At 48.8% G+C, this 11,315-nt stretch overlaps 1 pseudogene; it reads left to right on the top strand.

Annotated features, from left to right (window-relative positions):
- Positions 1-10,010: 10,010 nt before the first annotated feature.
- On the top strand, positions 10,011-10,552 carry LOC115514862 (annotated as a pseudogene).
- Positions 10,553-11,315: the final 763 nt, after the last annotated feature.

Here is an 11,315-nt window from a genome sequence, read left to right as displayed (position 1 = left end):
TGCCTCCCCTCTACTTCCCCCCACCCTCCCCACCACCACCACCACCACCACCACCACCACCACCGGGTATTTAAGTAGGCATGTCTTTGTTTGGAAACACTGTGCTCACATTAATAATACATTGAGAGCTAGCGCGTCTCCAAGGAGCTCCAAATGCTTCGCAGGCATTATCTAATTAGCCCTCACTCAAAGCCCCGCTCCAGCAAAACCACCAGGGGAACCAGTGGCTGACTCAGAGCTAGGAAGGGACAAAGACATCCTCAGGGCTCTCTGCCAGGGCCTGAAGCACAGTACCCATCCAGCAGGTGGGGTGACCCCCATTTCCACTGAAAAGGCTATAGGACAACCGTCCCCTTGCCCCTCTCCGGACCGGGAAGCTGGGTCAGAAGAATGATTTGCAAAACCCCAGAAGGGCGTTCTTTTATACCTTGTGCAGGTAAGTTGCCACCCCTGGGGTAGTCCCCACATGCCAGCCGGGGCACTTGTATGGGTACCCTTGTCACATGCACACTTGCCCACCCATTTTGCTTGATGGGGCCACCAAAGCGGGGAAGGGCTCCTAGAGGGGAGCAACCGATGTGATCCCCTTGGGGCGCCCATCTTTCCACCCCACATGCTGCCTCGGGGTCTGCAGTACCTCCAATAGCCAGAGTGCTTACTGCCGCATGGTGTTTAGTCCCCACCTTCCCCCTAGGGAGCCAAACGGGCCACGTGTACGTGTGCATCTTGCACGTGCAATTAACTGGTTTCTCCTCAGCACCTGGCTCAGTGCCTTGCTCCCCCCTTGAAAGTATTCTATGCGTATATGGAGATATAGAATGGGAATATTAATTCCTTCATCCTCTCAAAAGTCCTCAGTGGAAGACGGGGCTGGAATTTTTATCTGCACTTTACAAAATAGCACAATGAGGCTGACTGTGCGGGTTGACTTGCCCGGGGTTGTGCAGTTTACATGCAGCAGAGCCCTAAACAGAACTCAGATCTTTGGACTTTCAGGATGGGATATTTGCCATTGGACCACGTCCCATCCCACCTGCTCCTCTTGGGCAATTCAGAAAGCTCACGTTCCCCAAACCTTTAGGAAATGGAAACCGCTTATCATCTAGGAGGAAATAGCCCACTGATACGGGTGTGAAATGAAAGCACGAATGAGACAGAGGAACATTTTCTCCCAAGGAGACTGTTTGAAAACCCAGAGCCATCCATTCCTATCATCCTTCTACATTTTCGGAGAGCACAGTGGGGGTCAGAGTGATGAGCAGAGGTCAAAGGCAGAGTCGGCAATTGCCTTCTCAAAGCTCATTCCAAAACTAAGAACCGTTGATAGTAAGATTTTACATAAGCAGAAGGAGTCAGAGCGTTAACGTAACTCTTATGGAGCACAGAGCGGTCACAAAGAGTTAATACACTTTCACGTGCGTTCTTTCAGGGGACGGCACGAAGACCCTGCAAAATAAATATCGTTATCCCGATTTTTACCGTTGAGGACACAGATGCTCAACGATTCCTCGCCTAGAGACGCCTAGCTAGTAAATTTCAATCACTCTCCAGCTTGGGTGTTCTGACCATTTCAGTTCATCACCATTTCCCTTTGTCAGGATTTCAGAAGTATCGCCTTGAGGATCTGTCGATGACCTACCTGCATCCGTTCTCGCTATGACAGACATCATTGCTGTTCACGGACACAGTCCCCCCTCTCTTTCCAGGGACTCAGGACGACTGCACCTTCCTGGCCCGTCAAAGCTGGACTTCACCATTTGGCTTGCTTTTCACCAATGCCACGGCAGCAGAGAGGGTGCGTGTCATTTCCAGCTGGAAACATTTAACTCGTGATGCTGGTCCCCCCAGCATTCTCTCCCTAGAGCAGCAATGGTGAGAGCGTGTGCTGAGATAGAGTCTCCAGAAGCCTGGGGCCAGGAGTGACCACCACAGCCTCCCTGCTGACCCCCATCAAACATAAGCAAGCAACGTCCTAATTGTTTTAAGCCACTAAGATGTTAGGCTTACTTCTTACTGTGGCATAACCCATTCTATCCTGCCCGGATACACTACCCAGAATTTCCTCGGGAGAATCTGCCCTACTTCAAGCAATCTTGGGTAGATATGAATCGACACCCAGCTCTGAGGGATAGACCCTGATTGGCATGTCACATCACCCCCTCTGTCACAGTGACCGGTTTAAGCACGGATAATAACGTAGGTCCATGAGAATGGACTCCCAGTGTTTCTCGAGAACGGTTCAGGGATGAGCCAATCAGTGTGAAAGGGAAAACAGTCAATGATGAGGGAAAGCAGTACTTCTTCCCCATCAATGGGAGTAAACCTCCATCACTTCTGGTGACCATCTTGCCAATAAAGGAAGCCTCCCTGAGGACAAAGGTGAACCATGGGCAAAGGCAAAACCTGCAAATAAATTGTAGACATAAAGAGCGAAAGCCCGAAGTCAGCTCCAGGCCTTTCGCAAATGAGCCAATAAGACCCCTTAATTCTCTAAGCCTGGCTGAGGCCAGCCTTTGATTTCTTCAAATTTAAAAACAAAAAAACCTTAGCTGTTGATTTTTAAAGACTCCTTCCTCAGAATAATAACCCACTGAAATATTGATATGTAGATATAGATATAGATGTATTTCTACAATAAGTCCTTTGGCTTTTTGGGGTTTTGGGTGGTTTTGTTTTGTTTTAAGTTCATACATTTTGAGCGAGAGAGAGTGTGCAAGCATGTGGGAGCAGGGAAGGGGCAGAGAGAGAGAGAGAGAGAGAGTCCCAGGCAGGCTCTGCACTGCCAGTGCAGAGCCCGATGCGGGGCTTGAACCCACGAGGCATGAGATCATGACCCAAGCCTAAGTCAAGAGTCAGACGCTTAACTGACTGAGCCACCCAGGCGCCCCTGGGGTTTCAAGTTTTGACTGTTGGGTTGTAGATATTCCTGAGAAAGGCAACAGAATTGAAATTTGGAGTCAGAAAGGGTTGTGAAGAACATGCGGTCTAACCGCCTCATTTTATAAATGAGGGACTAAGGCACAGGAAAATACGGTCTCTCACACCGGGCAGTGTGCACTCTAGGGGTCCTACTGACCTCCAATCCCAACGGCGGTAAGTTGTGCTGTCTCTGGGTCGTTCTGGGATTCGAAGGAGATCATGTACAGAAAGCTCCTCGAATACAGGCTGGCACAGTGTTGATAACCAACAATTGCTGACTGCTTTTTATCAGTGACTCACATTTTAGTATTTAAGATGCACGGGGTTCGGGGGAAGGTAAATACCGGACACGCCCCTTATCAGTTATTACGCCGAGAGAACTTGCCCGGAGCAAAGAAGGAGCCAACCCTTTGACCTTGACCCACCCGCCATGGTCATCTGCAGAGAGGCCAGTGAACCCCGAGTTCTGTGTCAGTGCCTATGACTACTCAGGAGTGTGTGTGCCAAGAAAACTCGGCATGGGAGTCAATCTTCCCAAGGACCCGGCATGCGTAACTGTGTCCTAAGGAGACCAGGAGTTCCATAAGGAGCTGAGAGAGCTTTGTTGCTGGAATTCTGAGAGAAAAACGGTGGAGTATTGGCTTCTAGACTGGGCAGCCCCACAGCAGAGCGCAATACAGAAAGGAGCGGACGTGGGCCTCCACCCCTTCCACAGAGAACTGCACGGCACGCGCACCCCAACATTTGGCACCCCAGCGGTGACAAGGGTCAGAATGCGGACGGGCTTGTAGAGCATTCTCAGAAATATCCAGTGGACATTCTGCAGAGGCTGGAGGTCCTGATGAACCTAAGACGAGGGGCCTTGAATGGCCAAGTGGACAAGGGCTCATGCATATGAGTGGCTGCAGTCCCAGGGACCCCATGTCTACCAAGGACAGCAGCAGGAATGGGGCTCCCTTCTCCTGGGAACGGGCAGGATACAGCACAGAAGAAAGAGAAAGCTTTCCTCCCGAGCATCCCCAGGTCACCGCGAGCCGCTGTGATCACTCACGGTTTGGGTTTTATTAAAAGCCAGCCCTGGAGAACGGATTTCTTGCGTGTTTCTGGTGCTGGCGTTCTCACATCTTGGATTAAATGAGATAACAAAAGTAAGCCACCCTGCGTGCTCCGTCCCCGGCACGAAATGAGCACAGAACCAATGGCAAATGCCTTTCCCTGCTTCTCTCTGGAGTGTGGTTCTCATCTGAAAATCAGCGGGACCACACGCGTTCAGATGGCTCATCCCAAAAGTCTGGGCTGTTATGTAGACGTAGAGATCGGGAGATGTCCCCTCTCCTTGCCAGCAGTGCAATTGTAAGCCATCTCGCAGTCTCTTTATTTATAAACCGGAGACGATACAACCCCACCCCTCCCCTCCCCACCTCTTGGGAGGATTAAATGAGATCATGAAAAAGGGAAGGGTTTTATCAGATTCTGAAAGGCTGCAACGCCTTCATAATTCTTATTATCCCAACACTGCTGGGAAGTTGATGGACAGAACTGTCAGGATTCCTTCCAAATGAGGCCAAGGAATATAGGACCCACCCCCTCAAAGAACAAGGCAACAGCCCTCTCTCTCTGACACGTTTTTTTTTTTTTTTTTTTTTAAAGAAACAAATTCCTGGGATTTATCTGATCGCCACTTTGCTCAAGCAAATCATTTTTCTAATCTAAATGCAGTCGCAGTTGCGGTAGCTGGAAAATGACTTACTCTTCTTAACACTCTGCTTTGGTGACAGGAAGAAAATGAGACAAACTGTAAAAGGTGTGCTGTATATTTCATTCCACGTTACAGACAAACCCGAAACACAATAATCCTGTGCAATTGTTTCCAGAGTCAGATGGGCTGGGGCGGTGTTGGTGAGGGAAGCTGGGAAGCTGGTACCCAAGGGCAGCTCAGGAGGCAGTGACCATGAAGGGGCAGAGGAAGACACGTGGGGCTGGGCGCGGGGCAGGGCTCCTGTCGCCTGCACCCACTCGCATCCACACACAGATCCCCACTGTCCACGTTCTCTCTTTTCTCGCAGCTCCGAAAGTCCACTCTTAAGAAAGACTCTAGGGGGGCGCCTGGGTGGCTCAGTCGGTTAAGCATCCGACTTCGGCTCAGGTCACGATCTCGCGGTTCGTGAGTTCGAGCCCCGCGTCAGGCTCTGTATGTGCTGACAGCTCAGAGCCTGGAGGCTGCTTGGGATTCTGTGTCTCCTTCTCTCTCTGCCCCTCCCCCACTTGTGCTCTGCCTCTCTCTGCCTATCAAAAATAAATAAATGTAAAAAAATTTCAATAAAAAAAAAGAAAGACTCTAATAGGGGCTCCTGGGTGGCTCTGTTGGTTGAGTGTCCAGCTCCCGATTTCAACTCAGGTCATGCTCTCACAGTTTGAGAGTTCGAGCCCCCTGTCAGGCTCTGGGCTGACGGTGTGGAGCCTGCTTGGATTCTCTCTCTCTCCCTCTCTCTCTCTGCCCCTCTCTGCCTCTCTCTATCTCTCAAAATAAGTAAATAAAGTTAAATATTAAAAAAAAGAAAAGAAAGATTCTAACAGGGCTCCTGGATGGCTCAGTCGGTTGAGCGTCTGACTCTCTTGATCTCAGCTCAGGTCATGATCTTACAGTTCATGAGTTTGAGCCCCGCGTCAGGCTCCACGTTGACGGCATGGAGCCTGCTTGGGATTCTCCCTCTCTCTCTCTCTCCTTCTCTCTCTCTCTCTCTCTCTTTCTGTCAAAATAAATAAATAAACTTAAAAAAAAGACTCTAACAGAAGCCACTTAAACCTCAGGGTGCATGTAAGACACCCTATTACCTCTCTCTAAAGGGATTTCTGTTTTGACCCTTATCACTGTTTAAGACCTTCTGTGTAATATTCAAGCCCCCTAATGTGAGGACATCAGCCAGGACATGGCCTCTGCTTTCCTCTCTTACCAGTTCATCATTCTACTCCACCGACCCTAACTGCGCCAGGCCCGTGGTAACAGAAGAGCCGTGCATCTTGATTGCGGTGGTAGTTCCAAGAGACCGCACAGGAGACAAAACCCGACGCGGTCGCGGGCACGCACACGAGCGCGTGTAGAACTGATGAAGACCGAATAGTTTGCAAATTGTACCAACGTCCGTTCTGTTGCTCTGGGGCTGGACTGTAATTACACAAGATGCCAACATCAAGAAAGGAGAGGTGATGTAGGCAAGGGACTCCCCCGCCCCATGCGTTTTTCTTACAACTTCCCATGAATCTCCCTTTATTTCAAAATACAAAGGTTAAAATAAAATCCATCAGGTTTTCTCATGTCTTCATTTCCTCTTTTTTTCTTTTTTTTTTAAGAAAGGCAGACGGCCACGTGCAGCGCCTCATGTGGATGTGTCTGGAGTCTCGGAAGCTTGACCACCCTGCGTTCTCCTACAGCGGACCTTGAGAGCTTGTTTGGAGGTTCTAGCAGGGGAACACAGCTACTCGTATACCCTTGACTGAAGAGGCCCGTCCTCTTCGACCTAACGCGCAGCTTCGGGAGGGACGCACATAGAGCGGTGAGGGAGGAAGGGGACACCCGCCTAGCCAGCCAGATCAGCCGAATCAACCCTGGCGATCAAGGGACAGCCAGATCGCCCCCACATCCTCTTTATTTCTTTTGCGAGATTATGATCACTCTCGTATATACCTACTAACTCTTCATTCTTCAACTCAGCTCATGCATCATGGCTCAGCACAAACTCAATAAATGTTTATGAAATGAGTGAACGAGTGGTCCCTGTTTTTCTCTGATAAACAGGCTGTGGAAAAAAAAAGACAGAAAGAGGCTGTGAATCAATAAAATGACATAATCTTGCAGATAAAAGCACGCACTTGGAAGTCAGGCTACCTGACTGAAACCCCACTTCAATATGTTCCTCTAGCTGTGTCGTCTGAGCTTGGTTTCCTCACCTTCTAAGTAGGAACGGTACTAACGTTGTACGGTTTTTACGAAGATTACATGAATTAATGCGGTGTGATACGGTCAGAAATATATATTTGGTCTCCTCCCCAGCGGCTGACTCAGAGCTTCTAAAATCCTTGGAGCTTCCTACAGATCAAAACCACAATGAGATATCACCTCACCCCGTCAGAATGGCTAAGACTAAAAATCCAGAACCACAAACGTTGGCGAGGATGTGGGGGAGAAAGGAGCCCTCATGCACCGTGGGTGGGAATGCAAATTGGTGCAGCCACCACCGTGGAGAACAGTAAGGAGGTTCCTCAAAACTACCCTACGATCCAGTAATAGCACCGCTGGGTATTTACCCAAAGAATACAGAAACACTGATTTGAGGCGATATACGTACACCTTTGTTTCTTGCAACTTTATTTACAATAGCCAAATTATGGAGGCAGCCCAGATGGCCATCAATAGATGGATGGGTAAAGGAGATGGAGTATCTGTACAATGGAATATTATTCGGCCATAAAAAAGAATGAAATCTTGCCATTCTCAACAACGTGGATGGAGCTAGAGGGTATCATGCTGAGTGAGACAAGCCAGTCAGAGAAACACAAAGACCATGTGATTTCACTCAGATGAACAAAGCGGGGGAAAAAGAGAGAGAGGCAAACCAAACAGAGTTAACTGTGGCGAACAAAGTGGTGGTTACCAGAGGGGAGGCGGGTGGGGGATGGGTGAGATAGGTAGAGGGGACTAAGAGTACGCTTCCCACGATGAGCCCTGGGTACTATATGGAGATGTTGAATCACGAAATTGTACACCTGAAACTAGCATAACACACCGGACTTCAACTTTTTACAAATCAATTAAAAAAGAAAATATAAAATCCTTGAAACTTCGAGAGATGGGAGCAGCTTTAGTTATTCACAGCCAGCCCCTTTCCATACCTGAGTTTCTGCTAATTAAGTGATTCTTCCACATCTCGCTCTGTGCTGCCCAAGTGGAGCCTGCTTGGGATTCTCTGTTTTCCTCTCTCTCTCCCTCTTTCTCTCTCCCTCTGCCCCTCCCCTACCCGTGTTCCCACTCTATCTCTCTCCCCCTCTGTCAAGATAAATAAACTTTAAAAAGTAAATAAAAATAAATTTTAAAAAAATTTTTTAAAGTGCTGGGAGGGTGGCATGCCCAGAGAGGGCATGGAGCTCCATGAACCTCCACCACCCCCACCCCTTGCCCTGTACATCTCCTCCATGTGGCTGTTCCCGGGTTGTCATCTTTATAATAAACTGAATATTAAGAAGTGAAGTGTTTTCCTGAGGGGTGTGAGCCCTCCTAACAAATTACCAAACACGAGAAGGGGATCACGTATAGCTGGCTGGTCAGAGGCACAGGTCGCAACCCAGGACTTGTAATGAGTGTCTGAAGGGGTGAGGTGGTGGGAGCAGTCTTGTGGGACTGACCCCTTCACCTGCGATGTCTGCACTAACTCCAGGCAGTGTCAGATCGGAACAGATCGGAACTCTCTGCTGTCCCGAGAGTTAAAGAATTGGTTGGTATGAGGCAAAGTCCCACATTCGGTGTCAGAAGTGTTGGGAATAAAAACAGCTTGAACGCACATAAAATCCTTAAAATAGTGCCTGGGCATATAGTAAGCTCTCAAATGTGGCCGTTATTATCTCTGGGATGCCTTTTCTGACCTGTCTCCTCCCCTATCCCTGGCCCACCCTCCCCATGTGTATCCAAAACATCCTGTGCTCCCCAACCTGGTGACCCGGGGTGCATACTGATCTAGCACTCTGCAACAAACTACCCCAAGACTAGTGTCTGAAAATAATGATACTATTTATTTTGCTTATGAATCTGCACTCCGGCAGGCTCCTAGAGGACTGCTCACCTCTGCTCCAGTTGGCATCAGCCAGTGTGGCTCAAAGGCTGGGGGCTGGGATCTAAATGTTCACTCACATGCCCAATGTCTGGCACAGTCTCACTGGGGCCTCAGCTGGGGTTCTCAGTCAGAATCAGAAATGCAGCCTCTGTCTGTGCCTGGGGTTTCCTCACAACGTGGTGTCGTCTACGTTCCCAGGGCAAGTATCCCAACAGAAAAAGAGCCAAATGGAGGCCATATTGTTTTGGACCGAGCCTTGGAAGCCACCGTGTTAACTTCTTCCACAATCTATTCAAGGCACAAGGGTCCTCCAAGTTCAAGGCACAAGGACATAGATTCCCCTTCTTGATGGAGGAGTGGCAGGCTTCTGGAAAACATGCGGGACCCAAAATATCACTCTATGAACCACGTCTTGTATTTTCTGTAATCCAATGCTTTGATGTCTGGGGCCTTGTCAACCCCAGAGAGATTGCCCTTCCCAGGGTTAACCGATTCCTGGAGATGGTGAACTGCTGACCCACAAAGCACACCATTCAAATTCAAACCAATCAATCCAGAGCCCAAACACGATCAACGTTTTTACTGGTCTGTCATGTTCCAAGCTACTACGCCCCATGCCCTCATCACCCCAGGGTCACTTCCCAGACAACTAGGGACAGTCCCTGTTCCTCAGAGTCTCACTGAAATTACTCAAAGTAGCCAAACCTAAGCTCGCTTACCCTGCCTCGCTGATGCTTTCCCTGTGAAACCACAGTGGAGGTTCTTTTTCACTTTCCCCCCCCTTTGGGCCTCCTGACTGATCCTGGCACTTCTTCGGGTCATCCCTCGTGGCATGGCATGCCATGGGGCATGGCATTCCCCCTTGGAATCTGTGAGTGTAATGACATATCTTTTCAGTCATAAATGTCTCCTGATCTGGTCACCTTACTCTACCTCAAATTTTTTAGTAATATATGATATTTTAGAGTAATCACTGTGGCCATTTGGGGGAAATACAATCTTCCACTCTCTGCCTTATAATTGATTATGTACTTGCCTTTGCCCTCAACTTGACTGGTGCACACAGAAAACACACCCTCCTTTTATCTCTTTAGCCCCTATACCCAGTACATAACAAGTACTCAATAAACGTTTTTTACTAACTGGCTGACTGAATACTTGAGAGCCATACCACAACCTTTGTCCTCCTTATTAGATGTCCAAAGAAATAGGACCCTTTGTACCTTTTTGCTCTACCGGGACAGCGTCTGTCCGTCGGCATTCAGAATGGTCCAGCATATGACATACCGTCGTAGACAGCCTCTAACAAAACTAGGCTCTCTTGAACCCCTGGTAATAGAATTGTTTATTTTTATTTTTTAAAATGTTTCTTTATATTTGAGAGAGCGAGAGTGAGAGACAGAGCTTGAGCAGGGGAAGGCAGAAACACAGAGGCAGAATCCGAAGCAGGTCCCAGGCTCCGAGCTGTCAGCACAGAGCCTGACTCGGGCTCGAACTCAAGAAAAGGGAGATCGTGACCTGAGCGGAAGTCAGACGCTTAACTGACCAAATCCTCTACCCTTATACCAAGGAGGTTGGGAAAGCCCCCAAATCTGCACGTGGCGTGTGTGCAGGCCAGCTTCAGGGAGTTCGTGCCGTGAAGCCTAAAGTTCTCATGAGGTTGTCTACAACAGGTCAGGAGGGCCTGTGGTGGCTTCATGCGTGCCACATGTGTTCGTGACAGGATCAAGCGCGCTTTCCTTATTGAGGAGCAGAAAATCATTGTGAAAGTGTTGAAGGCACGAGCACCGAGTCAGAAAGCTACATAAAAAAAATGAAGGGGGGGCGCCTGGGTGGCGCAGTCGGTTAAGCGTCCGACTTCAGCCAGGTCACGATCTCGCGTTCCGTGAGTTCGAGCCCCGCGTCAGGCTCTGGGCTGATGGCTCAGAGCCTGGCGCCTGTTTCCGATTCTGTGTCTCCCTCTCTCTCTGCCCCTCGCCCGTTCATGCTCTGTCTCTCTCTCTGTCCCAAAAATAAATAAACGTTGAAAAAAAAATGAAGGGGGCGCCTGGGTGGCGCAGTCGGTTAAGCGTCCGACTTCAGCCAGGTCACGATCTCGCGGTCCGTGAGTTCGAGCCCCGCGTCGGGCTCTGGGCTGATGGCTCGGAGCCTGGAGCCTGTTTCCGATTCTGTGTCTCCCTCTCTCTCTGCCCCTCCCCCGTTCATGCTCTGTCTCTCTCTGTCCCAAAAATAAATAAACGTTGAAAAAAAAAAATTTAAAAAAAAAAAAATGAAGATTTTTGAGTAGCTAAAAGATAAAGAAGAAGAAGAAAAGAAAAGAAAAAAGACTTTCTGTAAATTCCTTGGACACATTGTGCCACGCTGGCTGCTTGTTCTACCAGCCCTTCCTTATTTTATTTTATTTGACTTTATTTGACTTTATTTTATTTTATTTAAAAAAATTTTTTTTTCAGCGTTTATTTATTTTTGGGACAGAGAGAGACAGCATGAACGGGGGAGGGGCAGAGAGAGAGGGAGACACAGAATCGGAAACAGGCTCCAGGCTCTGAGCCATCAGCCCAGAGCCCGACA

Source organism: Lynx canadensis, chromosome B2 (assembly GCF_007474595.2).
Source record: "Lynx canadensis isolate LIC74 chromosome B2, mLynCan4.pri.v2, whole genome shotgun sequence".
NCBI classification, from domain to species: Eukaryota; Metazoa; Chordata; class Mammalia; order Carnivora; family Felidae; genus Lynx; species Lynx canadensis.
The sequence above is the reverse complement of the archived record's forward strand: the minus strand, read 5'-3'. Positions and strand labels throughout refer to the sequence as shown.